Raw genomic sequence first — 13,408 nt, 5'->3', positions numbered from 1 at the left:
CTCCTCCCGGAGCCCCCGCGATCGCTCGGCGGCCGCAGCCTCCCCCGGGCCGGGCCGGGCCGGGCCGGGCCGCGGGCACCCGCGCCGACCTGAGCCCTCCCGCCCGTGCCGGGGCTGCCGCGGGGCCGGGGCCGGCCTCGCTCCCCCGCCGGGCCCGGCCCGGCCCCCGCCCGCCCCACCCCGCCCCCCCGCCCTGGCGCGGCCCCGGTGCGAGCGTCCCGCCCCGGCCGGTGCCCCGGGCTCCGCCGTGCCGCCGGGGCGGGAGGGCAGGGCCGGAGGCGCCCGCTGTCCTGCCCGGCCCCGCGGGCAGCTCTGAACCCGCAGCGAGTCCCCAACTACCCAGAGCAGCGGTGCGGGGCCGGGGGCACCCCCGCCTCTGTCGTCCCCGTCCCCCCCGCAGCACGGGCCGGGAGCGGAGCCTCCCGCAGCCGCACGGCCCCCGGGCCGGGAACGCGAACCGGCAGCGGAGCGGGTGTGAGCAGGCACCGATTCGGGAGGCGGGCAGACGGGGCTCAGAGCCGTGCCCGGGCACAGCTGGCAGCTGTGGGGCAGCCTGCCCAGCCGGTCCCCGGGGATCCCCCTCTCCCGGGTGCCGGAGCCGCGCTGCCCCGCAGCCGGCTTCCTCCGAGGGAGGGGACGGGAGCAAGGAGGGGCCGCCCTGCACGGCAGCAACGATTTCTGTCCTCAGCAAGGACAGGGAGAGCAGCCATCGGGCGCTGTGGTGCCTCCGGTAAGCGAGAAGGAAAGGCTTGAAGATGATGAAAGAATTAAATTTCTCTGCCAGGCCGGGGATGGTCAGCCTCGCCTGTCTGGTTTGTGATGCCCTACAAGCAGGCTGACCCAGGAAAACCACAAGGCTGTTGCAGGGTGCGGGTGCAGCGTGTTGCTCTATCCCCACCCCTCTGGCTCCCTCTGCTTGACACGGCTTCCCTCCCTCACGCCCTGACATCCCAGGCTTCTGCTTGGTTGCTCATGGTAAAGCCAAAGGGCTGTGCGCAGCACCGCTTAAACATTTAACAGTCATCGTCCCTGCTTTCTCAGCACAGAAAGCTTGTTCAGCTGCAGAAAACTACTTGTCTTGTTACTTGGGAAGAAGGATGATAATAGAGAGAGACAGGCAAGAAGTGCCAGCCCAACACAAACAAGGAAGCTGCTGGCTCCCTGGCAGCCAGTCCAGGGTCAGGATGAGGTTTCCTCTTGTGCAACACCCAGGAACTCAGTGCAGATGTAAAGAAAAATGGAAGAAAAGGCTGAAAAGCAGTACTCTCTGCAGCCTCTTTCACCTGTGCTGGTATGGGAGCAGTGGAATTGGATCTTGCTAGGAGTTTAAAAATAGTTTCTTAAGGAAGAAAGAGCTTGCTGGCTCAGGAGAGCTCTGGAACTAAAAACAGGCGCTGAGTCTTCATGGGGACAACCTCATAATCCTGACACACCGAAGTGACCCACAGGGATCTTGCATACTGCATTTGCTGGTCTGTGCAACAACAGCTCCTGCCCAGGAGGGCTGGGCACCAGCACCTCTGTGCAGGTCAAGATAGGGAGACAGAGCCGTGCATCCAGTGTCAGCCTGGAGGAGCCAGCCAGTACTGGGCTGTTCCTGGCTGGTGTAAACTCACCCACGTCTGGTACTTCCACCAGGCTGTACACCCTCCACCTGAGCTGGTGCAGCACCGAGCAGGCACTGATGGAGCCCACGGGGATTCAGCCCCTCAGCCAGGGGACACTGCCCTGCCCAGGCAGTGATAGCAGGGCAGGAGCACAGGAGCAGGCGTACCCGAGGGGCCGGGCATCAGTGGGCTCCCCTTCCAGCGGCAGGAGGTGTCCATCACTCAGTTCTGCTCCATGACAAACTGCCAAAGCTGTGGAAAAGTTGCTTTTTCCATTTTTAGCCATTTTGTTGCCTCCATGTGGTGATCCAGCCTCGGCAGCAAACACATTGCTTAAGCATGAACATTACAGGCGTCTGGATAAATAAAGCTGGTGTGGATGCCTAGACACCTCCAGGTTTCTCTGCTTGCAAGGGAGGAATGTTTTATAAAGCTGACAATTTTGCTTTCAGTCTTTGTATCTTTGCAGGGCATGTCTTCTCCATGACATGTTTGCTATTTACAACCCACTCCACATAAACAACAGCTTTCTAGCACTTTTGGCACACTTCCGGCCCTGCCACCTGTGCTAACAGGAGCCCCAGGAGTCAGCCCCAAGTGGGATCCTCCCTGTGGGGTGGGAGCCAGGCACCGTGCCGCTGTTGGAGCTGCCCTGGCATCGAGGGAGGAAGGAGCCCTCTGAATCGCTGCAGGAGATTCCCCTCTCATCAGCCAGCACCTCACAGCACGGGGGCTGGAAGAATGACTGTGAGCTCCGGGGAAGGTCCTGCCTCCCCTTCTGCCCCCCTTCACCCATTCCTGAACCGAGCTGGCACTGCATTTTGCTGTCAGCCTTACACCTTCCTCTCCTCTGTCTTCTTTCCTCTGCCTCGGCCCCTTTTCAGGGTTCTGCTGGTGCCCCCCTCTCCTCCTCACCTCTCCTGGGTTCCTCGCTCTCTTCCCAAGTTGATCTTTCCCATCTTTCCTCCATCACTCCCAAGCTCTCTGATCTCCCTGCTGGGGTGGGATTTACCAAAGCAGCTCCAGACCCCACAGCCTTGCCCAGCATTAACCCTGAAGGTCCCTCCCAGGCCAGTTGCAGCCCACTGGATGGTCCTGGATGCTGGTTTGCTCCAGGACAGTTTCTCTCAATGCCCCCAGGAAGCATCTCGTGCTCCTCTGTTCCCACCCTGCCCAGAGCAGCACCCAGCTCACAGGACCACAGGGACTGTGGCCAGACAGCATTCATGACACAAACGCCATGGAAGGGATTTGGAGCTTGTCCCTATCCCTCAGTCTTTTTGCCTTGCTTCCCCCCCCACCCCTCGAGGCACTGATCACCCAGGGCCACGAATGGACAGCAGGCAAGAACTGCTGCCGAGGGGCTCCCAGCTCGGTGGGTTCACCAGCGAGGACCCCGTCCAAGGGCTCATCCCAAGCACAGGCAGCTGACGGGCAGGCAAAAAGAGAAAGGTTGCAGAAACATAGGGATCAGGAGATTATTACAGAAATACACAAAGAAAGTCTGTGCCAGGAACACATGAAACCTATAGGAAAAAAGAGAAGCAATAAAATGCATACTGGAAATAGCAAATAAGATTAAAGGTGGTATTCTGCCCTTGATGTCTTCAGGTTGTAGACAGAAGAGATCAAGGTTAGAATTTATTTCCAGAGCCAAAAAAAGCCCTCAGGGCCAAAGTGTCATTGTTAATCCAGTTTTCTGTGTCTAATATGTATGTCATTAACAACCTTTTGATTCTGGGCTGACAAACTGCCACCTTTCTTTGTGCTGGGAATTGATGGCTGAGCAGTACATGTACCTGGATGGGGGGGATCTTCAGTGCCCTGGGTCAGCTGGGGCTGCTCCAGCCTCACAGCCCTGGCAATGTCCTTGAACGCCTGCACGAAGCCTCCGCCGCAGGGTCTGCTGCTCGAGTGTCTCCCCATTCTCCCTGACCTAGCAGGAAACTTGGAGCTGGAAAAAGGATGTTTCAGTGTTTTGCAGCCAGGAAGTGGAGGAGCAAGTGATGCAGCCAAGCCAGATCTGTGGGCAGCAGTGAGGGGCCAGGAGGGTGTGAGGATGGGGTTCAGGGCTGATGGTGCTCGGAGACCTGTGGCACGTCCCCCAGCACCGCTGTGGGCACTGTGACAGGACACGTGCCAGCAGGACCTGGCCATTCCCAAACGCCAGGAGCACACTGGGACTGCGTCCTCTCTCCTGCTCCAGCCAATGCCAAAGGCTCTGGCATCGCTGCAGTGGCTGTCAGCACTCAGGTGGTTCTCCTTCGCTCCTCTTTGGTGCGGCCCTCACACCATCCTGGCCCTGGTGAAAGCCACAGGCTTGGCAATGTGGAAGGTGGATGTGATACTCAGTCCCATCAGCTAATGGCACTTCAGCTGCCCTGGCCTCAGAGCTGCTTCCGAAGGCTGATGCCAGCTCCCGCAGCCCCTCAGCTCATCACCACCAAACTCAACACAGGTCTCCCAGCTCCGAAGTGTGGGGTCTCCCAAGGGCAGCAGAGTCCAAAAGTACCTGTCAGACAGAATGGTGGAAGCAGAGACTTTCCAAGCTGCCTTGAATTGAGTCTGAAACTCCTGTTAAACTTCATTAATCAGTTGTAAATGCACTGTATTCTGAATAAGGCCAGAAACAATAAATTTAATTTTGACTCTGACTCAAGCTACTTTGGTCCTAATTCTGAGCCTCTTGCCCAGCCAGAGCAGCCAGCCCTGGCCATGCTGCACAAACTCATTTGATTCTGAAATGCATTTTTAAGCAGGATGGAGTGGTGCTTAAAAGCTAAATGGCTTCCCCCAGCTGTAATCACTGCTAGCGGAGTCCTGGAATGAAAGGGATAAAGTCTGGGGGCGGGGGGAGGTTTTAATCTCGGTAAGTAGATTACAGAGATTACTGCAATTTAATCCTTCCATATCTGTCACTGACGCTGCAAAGACCATAACTGGAGGCAGGCAGGGGTGCGCCGGCACCCTCCAAGCTCCTACCCCTCATAGTGGGCGGCCGTGCCACAGCCCTGCCACCCACCACACCAGAGGCGAGGGCTGCTCCCACCAGGATGTCGTCCAGTGGGTGCCGACCCCAGCACTGCAGCTGGCAGATGAGGATGCCAGGTCAGGCTGACCCTCCATCCCCAACCATGACTGTCTGGGTAAAGGAGGCAGCTGCAGTGGGACTATGGGCTGAATCCTGCCCATGGGGCTGGGCACCTCCTGGCTGTGCTGGGGCTAGAGATGCACAAAGGCCTGAGGATCTCCTCGTGTCCTGGCCCCCAAGGGCAGCTGGATCCTCCCTCTCTCCACCACAAACATCCTTCCTACCTTTGAAGGAGCCAGAGGCACCTCCCTGGTGTTGGAGGGCTCTGGGTGGCCGTGCCGGGTCTGTCAGCATCTCATGCCGTGGAGCCACTGAATGAACAGCACAGTGCAGAAAATTATGCAGTCAGCAGAGTTCATCTGCACACTGCAGCAGACAGGGACCCTGTAACCATCCTCTGCTCCTCATCATTACACCATCACGCATGAAGCTCTCCCAGGCTCTCCGCAGCATCTGCTTAGGTTAAATCTCATTATCATTCCTTGGGGATCACAGGGGCAGGAGCTAGTTCTCCAATAACTAGAAATATCTCTTTGGCTCACAGACCTTCACAATTATATTTAACTGCAAATGAGGAATCTGTACTCAAACACAAGCTGGTAATTTTTTTTTTAAAGCTTGTTTTCAGTGTCGCCTCATGTTCAGCCCAGCTCTTCTATATCTTTATAACCCCATCTTCGCCTTACATAAACTTCAAGGCAGAAAATAAGAAGCAAGCCGCCCCATTCACACTGAAGGGGGAGAACTGAGTAATTCACACTCACTCCCAACACTGCTGTGTCCTCTGGCGCCATCACTGGGTAGAGAAAGGCCTGCCCTCTTCTTCCTCACTGCACTGGGGAGACCCTCTCCACATGCCAGGAGGTGTCACTCCCCACATTGGAAGACACAGGCCAGCTAAAAAGCCACAAAAGACCAGGAGAGCAAGGCATGCTGGCAGAGGTCTCAGGCTGCAGGAAAGCCATTGCTCCAGGGGGAGCAGCCCCCCAGCCCAGGAGGAGTCTCTGCAGGCACCCCAACACCAGCATTAACCCACCTGCACCATCTCCTGGGGGCTGCTGGGCATCTGCAAGCAGTTCCCTCCTCTTCTGATCCCTCTGGGCCAGCAGCCCAATGGCTCTGGTTCTGGGGGGCCCTGGGGCCACTCAGGTACAGCACAGGGTACCCACCTGAGCCTCACACAAGTGCTGTGCCCACAGGACTAGCAACACCAACCCTACTCCTGATAGACCTGCACTGCTAGAAGCTTTTAAAGCCTCACCCACTACCAATTTAAATGACCTGACTAATCACCTGCATGCTCCTCACCTGGACTGGGGGTCCAGAGAAGACCTGCACCCACAAGGTCTCTCCAGGGGGATGCTTGGTGGGGACCTGTCTGTTGGGCTCATTGGGCAGCCTGGGGAGGGGTGGTGTGCCTGTACCAGACAAGAGAGGTTGTGACAGGCAGAACAGAAGCTTCTGTCACAGCTTTGCACTAAAATTAACTTGTTTTAAAGCAGTTTCTGGTGCGTTTCCACCAAAATGGGAGCCCGAGCTGCAAGCGAGCGAAGCACGCGGGTGGGAGCAAAGAAGTGAAGTGCTGCCCGTCTCAGCGAGCTGCAGGCAGGGACGTGCAGCGTGTGCAGGCAGCTGCTGGGCAGAGCATGCTGGCAGCACGGAGCCATGGGTCGCTGCCAGCCTGGGTGGGCAGGAGGGGGCTGCGGGGCTGGATCCATTCTGCCTGCGCAGTGGGCTATGCCTGGAGCAGGGCTCCCGGCAGCTCACGCTGCCTGCACTCTCCTCCCTGCAAAACCACCGGCATCAACACCCTTCTCTGGCTGTTGGGAACAGCCTAAACCAGCCACCGGTGACATTGCAGCGTCCTCTGACTGCGCGGGAGGCGGCAGATGTGGCGGCTGTCGGCAGATGTGGCGGCCGGCGGAGGGGAGGCGGGAGGAGAGCGCCCGCTGCGAGAGGGTTCCCAGCCCATGGTGCTCGCAGGCTTCCCCATCCCGGTGCCCTCCTGCAGCGGCCAGAGCAGCCGCCGGCTCTGCTGGGCAGCGTGGCTGGACACCAAAAGCTCCCTCCAGCCCAGCCTCCCCTGCTGCGGGTAGTAATTCCCATCATGGCCCATGCGAGGTCAGGGGAGTGGACGCACCTAAAGGAGAGGCTCTGTCTGCTTTTGTATCAGTCCATTACGCCAGCCCTCGCTGAGGGTCCCAGGGGCATGGGCTGCCCAGCACCTCCCCACATCGGGCGCCTGTATTGGCAGAAGCGAGCACCAACCGCCCCGGCTGGGGCAGCACTCGAGGAGCCACAGCTTCACCACACCGTGCCGCAAGGAACCGGCGGGGGCTCGTGCCCTGCCGGGGCTCTGGCCTGTGCTCTCCTGCCAGCACAGGGTGGGATGCGCATCAGGGCGGCCGCTCTCCCACTGTATCGCAGGGTGCAGCCTCGAGCCCCGATTCGTGCCAGTGCCACGAGGCTGCCCCAGCTGCCAGGGCCCATCATGGCACGGCACAGCACGGCACAGCAGCGCCTGCACGTGCGAGGTGCGGGAGGAGCCGCGGGGCTGGTGCTTTACCTGCCGGCGCAGCCACTGGCTGCAGAAGGCGCGCCTCCCGGCGAGCGCGCATCCTTCAGATCAGAAGCGCTCTCCAGCAGGAGCACTTTGAAACACCCTGCCTTCTATTTTTAATGGGATTGAAAAGAGAACAAAACCATTTAAGAACTTGAGGAATCAAAGCAAGTGTCCCCACATCACACCCAGCGCTCACAGCTATAGCCTGATTAATGACAAGAAAGAAAGGGGAAACAATATTTAATCACACCCTGTTTATACTGGAGCCAAAAATCAAAGCACTGCATTCCTCTTTCATGAGAAAAACGAGGTGGGCATTTCCCCTCTGGTGATTAAGTTTCCCACTATGAGCACATCAATTTCCGTGATTTGGCACGGGGTCCTCTGTCACACCACAAACGAGGGCTTCCTTAGCAACAAAATATTACAAACACTGAGCCGGATCCATACACAAGACACCGATGTACATCTATCATTTTGTCTGGATTATCTCAATACACTTCTCCTTGGGGAGCTGGAGATAAAGCAGTTGCAGCCAAACCACCGTTAACGATTGGCACGGCTGCAGCAGCCCTCAGCCGAGGACACTGTGGTGCTCCAGCCACTGTTACCCCGTCCCCTGGGCTCGCAGCCCTGCGTGGGCACTGCTGCCCATGTGTGCATGGCCGAGGCCCAGGCAGAGCAGGGCGCGAAGGCTTCGGTGGGCTGAACCCAGCTGGCTGGACACAGGACCCTGCCGGGCCAGACCCCCATGGTGCTGGCAGCAACGCCAGGGTGCCGTCACTGGCCAGAACCGCAGCAGGAGCCAAGTCCCGCATCGCTGCAGCCGTGCAGAGCCCTGTGCAGAGGACGGGGCAGAGTGGGGTCTCAGCGGTGGCAGCGGGCTGGGGGGTGGCACAGACCCAGGAGCCGTGGGAGCTGGCGTGGGGACCCCGGCCCTGCTCCCAGCCCAGAAAAGTGGGTCATGCAGCGCGTCGCCCCTGCGACAGCCGCTCGCTCCCTCCCCTGCTTCCCTCCTGCCCGCATTGATTTGCTCTGGATTCCTTGATTAATTAATCTCAGAGAAATGCAAGGTCTGTTAATTACCCCTGATTAATTAGGGTGAACTTTTAATTGTATCCCTAAGCTGAGATGTGCCGTTCAATAGGTTCCGTAATTAGTGACCCAGCAATCTCTTTTAAACCAATTAGCCCAGTGTAACAAGTGAAATGAGCCGGGAGCTGCCCAGCAGGCACGGGTGCTCCTGCGGCGCTCCGGCACGGCCACGCTCGGCTGGGCTGCGCTGGCTGTGCCATGGGGCAGGCAGAGCAGGCAGTGGTGGCCGCCAGCCTCGCACAGGGCTCTGTGAGCCAGTGCCATCTGTGCAGAGCTGTCCCCATGCCGTCTCCCCCACATCCCATGGGACACGACAGTGGTCGCAGTGGGCCTGGCCCCAGGGAGCAGCGATGCCAGGAGGCTGCAGTGAGGGGCGGCCGCAGCCACCTCCGCTGGCCAGGACTGCCCCCGTGCCCTCCCCAGGGACCCTGGGAGGTTTCACGTCCCCGGGGAGCTCCTCTGCGAGCTGTGACATACCTGGTTAAAAAGACAACCCAGCCTCCATCCAGAGAAAGGGAGAGGCAGAGACTGATCTGGTTTAAAAAGTCCTTCCAGCTCTTTGATTGACTGGCATCCTGGAGCTTGCAACTGCTGCAGAAATGCCCTCCTGGGCAGTGCTGGCAGAGCTGGCCGATGGCTGTGCCGGCCGCCCGGGGCCCCATGGATGTCCCCAGCGCTGCACCAGCAGCTCCTGGCCGTGGCACAGCTGCGGCACTGTGGGGTGGCCCAGTGGTGGCCGGAGTGTGGGGACACAGTGCCTGGCAGAGGGATGGCACACACGGTCAGCCTGTTACCCTGCTCACCCTTCCCCACGATGTCCTCCTGTCCTGTCCTTCTGTCTCTCTGCCTGGCACTTGCACACTTGAGCAAAAGGCTCTGGCAGGCAGAAGAAAACTTTCTTCCCATTGACATATTTTCATCATCTGCTGCAATTTAATATCCAGGTCAGGAAGCAGATGGAAACCAGCCCAGTTGTCCTGGCTAATGGGGACAGGAACAGTTGTTTATAAGCGCTTGTTTACCGAGTCAATTAACTGCACCAACAAAACCATCCGCTCGCCCCCTCCCACTCCTGCTCCCATCTCCTGCTGCAGCTCAGCGGGTCAGGTAATGTGGGGAGCGCGGGGGGGGACGGCGCAGGCACCCTGGGCCACGCACTGCCCCAGCAGCAAAATCCCGCAGGGAAACTGGAGCAGCACAGGCTCATCCCAGGGCCAGCCACAGTGAGGTCCCCCTGACTGAAACTCCCTCTGGGCTGGGGGGCCACATCTCAGACATGCCTGTGGAAACTCTCCAGCTTGTGCTAAGCAGGAGCCAGTGGTGAGGGGCTGCGCTTTCCCCAACCACAGCTCTGCCTGTCAGGTGCAGCAGCCACCGGGTGTCAGGCTCAGCTGCGGGGCACCGCTGGTATGGCACACGGACCACACCCCGGGAGGGTGCTGGCTGCCCGTGGGGACCAGGTCCCATCCTCTGGCTCCACACACTCGCCCTGCTGCCCGCTGATGAATGGTCCCCTACCCGCCTGCCCGGCACCACGGGCACTGCCGCTGCCTGCTGCTGCCTGGGAGACTCATGTCAGAACCGCCCAGGGGCCCAGGGAAGTCATTAGTAATTAATTTGGTTTCTAATCCTCTAATCCAGCTGCTCCTTGATTTGATAAGCGAAAAATCTGCTCTGGCCACATGGTCCTTGTTCTATGCGATATCTCCCCTTGGAGGCACTGGCAAGGATGGGTGCCATCCTGTGCTCTTTTCATTGCGGCCCCAAGCTCGAGGGCCAGCCCCCCGCAATGCTCTTCCCCAGGGCAGAGGACTCCGGGTCCTGCCCAGCCATGATGTGCTGTGCTGTGCCGTGCCGAGTTGCTGGAGCAGGTGCAGGGGACCGTGCTGGCCTCATCCTGCTGGGCGCGAGCACAGGACTAGAGGGGTCAGACCCTGAACCCAGCCGAGAGCGAAGGGGCTGACAGGACCACGTGCCCCCTCAGCTCGTTCTTTACTGGACCTGGAGCCGAGGCAGGACAATTCCCACCTCTGTTTCAGGGCTGAGTTCGGGAGCCACCGCACACCTCGGTGCGAGGAGAGGAGCCTTCCCTGTCGCACTGTCCACACTCCTACTGTCCCACTTGGGGTGGGCAGAGCCACTGAGTGGCTGCGCTCCGGTGGCAGTGGCAACGAAACCACCCTTGCCTGTGGCACAGCCGTGGTGCCGTCCCAGGGGCTGCGGTCCATCTCCCGGCATACCCCAGGCCCTAGTTCTCCTCTAAAGCAGTGCGGAGGAACAGGAGCCATGTGCCTGGTCCGGTCCCCCCGGCCCCGCTGGCATTGCGGGCACAGGGCCACGCGCCGCCATAAGCCAACCGATGGAGCAGTCAGCAGCGGGGCTGCGGCACACGACAGGATGAGGGAACATCACAGATGAGAGGCCAAATCCTTCATTAAATCCCACATTAATCTCTAAGAACAGCGATGTCAAAAATCTTAGCAGCAAAATTAAATTTTGTAGCTGTATTTCAGCTGCACAAAATCAATATTAATTACAGTGAGAGAGACATTGCTGCGAGAGGGCCTGACCCAGTATTTACCTGCTGCAGTAAAACTCCAGCTTGGTAACTTGTTTATATAAAATAACTGCACATTTTTGTGGCAAGCGACTTCCAGCCTGGCGGGGTGTTGGGGCTGAATACATATGTAGCTGGGACAGCGAATGTCCCCCCCGCAGAGGAGAGGCACCAGCGAGGCAGCGTGCAGCCAGGGCCAGGGCTGAGGCGGGTGCCGAGCAGGGAGGGGGAGGACAAGGCGGCTGTGGTCCCTGGGGAGGGGTCTGCTGGTGGGCTCTGGTCCGGCAGCACTGTGCCCCACCGGCGTCGCTGACTCATGCTCCCACGCCGGGGCTGTGTGCCCTCTGCGCTGGGCTCTGCTCCTTGGGGATTTACTTTCATCCATAATAAAGCTCATGTCAGAGGGTTAAATCCTGTGTTTAAACATATTTTCCTTTCAGTTACATTAAAAATGAGTCCCAGGGTGCCAAGAAAACCTGAGTGAGACCTTTTGTGTTCACCTGCCCCCTGGGCAGGCTATTGCCTGCCTTCAGAAATCCCATTTTACTCGTCCCGCTTTGTTCAGCTATAACGAGAGACAAGCTGGAGCGTGGTCTGCAGCGGAGCCTGGCTGCCTGCCCTTTCTGCCCTGCCCTGCCGGGGCCAGCGCTCTCCATGGTCCCTCTTGTCCAAATGCCTTTGCTGGGATCCGTGCAGGCAGGGCCCTGTGCTCTGTCCCCATGCTCAGCGGACCCTGCCAGTGCTGCCCAATGCAGGCAGCCTGTGCAAGGGCTGCATCGAGCTGCAGACAGGCGTCTGCCTGTGGGGAGGTGGGACACATTAAGGAAAGGGATTTGGTTTGAATGGCTCCTATCCAGTGTGGGATTTGGGAGGGGAGGGAAATCGTTGCAACTTAGTCATGAAAACCTGACTCTCTCATGCGGGAAAAGCAGACCCCTGCCGTGCAGGTGAGGATATCCCTGGGCAGGTCACTGCAAAGAGATGCCCACCAAAAATCCAGACACTGGACTCACAAGGATGAGGCTGTGGTCTGTGCGTCCCAGCTCGAAAATGGTCAGGGACAGAGCGGGACATGCCTTTTGCTGGAGCAGGGGCAGGGACACATCTGGCTGGGGCTGGGACCCACCTGGCCAGGGCCGGGACCCAGCTGCCAGGTGTGCAGGCAGCCTGTGCAGGAGCAGGGGTGGGCAGGGGTGACCCCGCGTGCCCTGACCCTGCGGTGCTGGGTCTGGGCTGCCGTGCAGCTGTGCTAGCCAGCACCGGGCCCCGGACAGTCCGGGCACGGGACATCCCTGGCTGCCTGTCACAGGCAGTTAGTGTCACATTAGGAGATGATCCAGAACAGGGAGTTCGGGGTCAAAGGAATTAAAGTGGGAGGGAGACTTTTAATTAGAGAAAGAAGTCGGTGCCCGTAATCAGCCGGGTGAGTGACTGCCCGCTGTGGGGAATTCTCCGTATGTCAAATGGCATCAATCAAAATGCCACTTGTTATAAAACTGCCTCTGCACAGGAGGAGAGGCTGCTCTATCCCTGCGCCCAGGGCTGTGCTGTGCCTCGGGCAGGGCATCCCCCCCAGCTGTGGTTCCCTGGGCTCCTGGGCACCCCATGGAGCAGGGCCAGGGCCAGGGCCAGCACATCCCGTGCCCCGTCCGGAGCTGGCACCAGCAGCCCTGCACCAGGCTCCTGCGCTGGGCTTGGTGGCTGTGTTGGGGGGGGGGGGCCGCTGTGCCCTGCCCTGGCCCCCAGCCCTGCTCCGGGGACCAGGCACGGGACGGCTCCTTCGGGGGCCATAACCGGCTGCTATGCCTATCTCCAGGCTCATCACAGGTAGCATTAATTGCTGCGAACCTTTTTAATTGTCAGAAATACAATAGGAGCGCATTTCCCCGTGTGCTAGGGCGGGAGGTGTGTCCGGTGAGCAGGAGGCTGGTAAATGGGTCCCTTTGGTCCTGCGTCCACCTGCAGCACCCGCAGCCGCAGAGACCCTCAGCAGCCCGTGCAGGCAGCCCAGCAGCTTCGGCGATGCCAGTCCTGGGCTCGCAGGAGAGGGGGTGCGGGCTGGGAGCCGCAGGTCCTGGGTGAGCCTGGTCTGATGGCCAGAGCCCAGCGGCCACGCTGGGGCACAGGAGAAGGGCCCTGACGCCGGCGGGGATGAAAGGCTGGCCTTGGCCACGTCATTCCTGCCACATCTCGCTCTCCTGTGTGCAAGCTCCAGTGACTCACCTCCCGTCCATGCTGGGCTGTGCTGAGCTAACATCTGTAGGGGTTCCTATAGAAACATATTTCATGCACCAATTGTTTAACAGCGTGGAGGTAAAATGGTTCATGCTCTGCATTTCTCCAGGAGGAGAGCAGCTTTCCTGGAGATGGAGCAGTTGGAGTGGGAAGAGGAGTGCTGCCATGCTGAACCATGAGGAGGACCAGGGCTGAGCCGTGCGGGACACACAGATGAAGCAGGAGTGACGCGAGGCCGGCGCAGCCCCCACAGGGAACTG

Source organism: Aquila chrysaetos, chromosome 25 (assembly GCF_900496995.4).
Source record: "Aquila chrysaetos chrysaetos chromosome 25, bAquChr1.4, whole genome shotgun sequence".
Classification (NCBI taxonomy): Eukaryota; Metazoa; Chordata; class Aves; order Accipitriformes; family Accipitridae; genus Aquila; species Aquila chrysaetos.
This window is presented reverse-complemented; position numbering follows the sequence as displayed.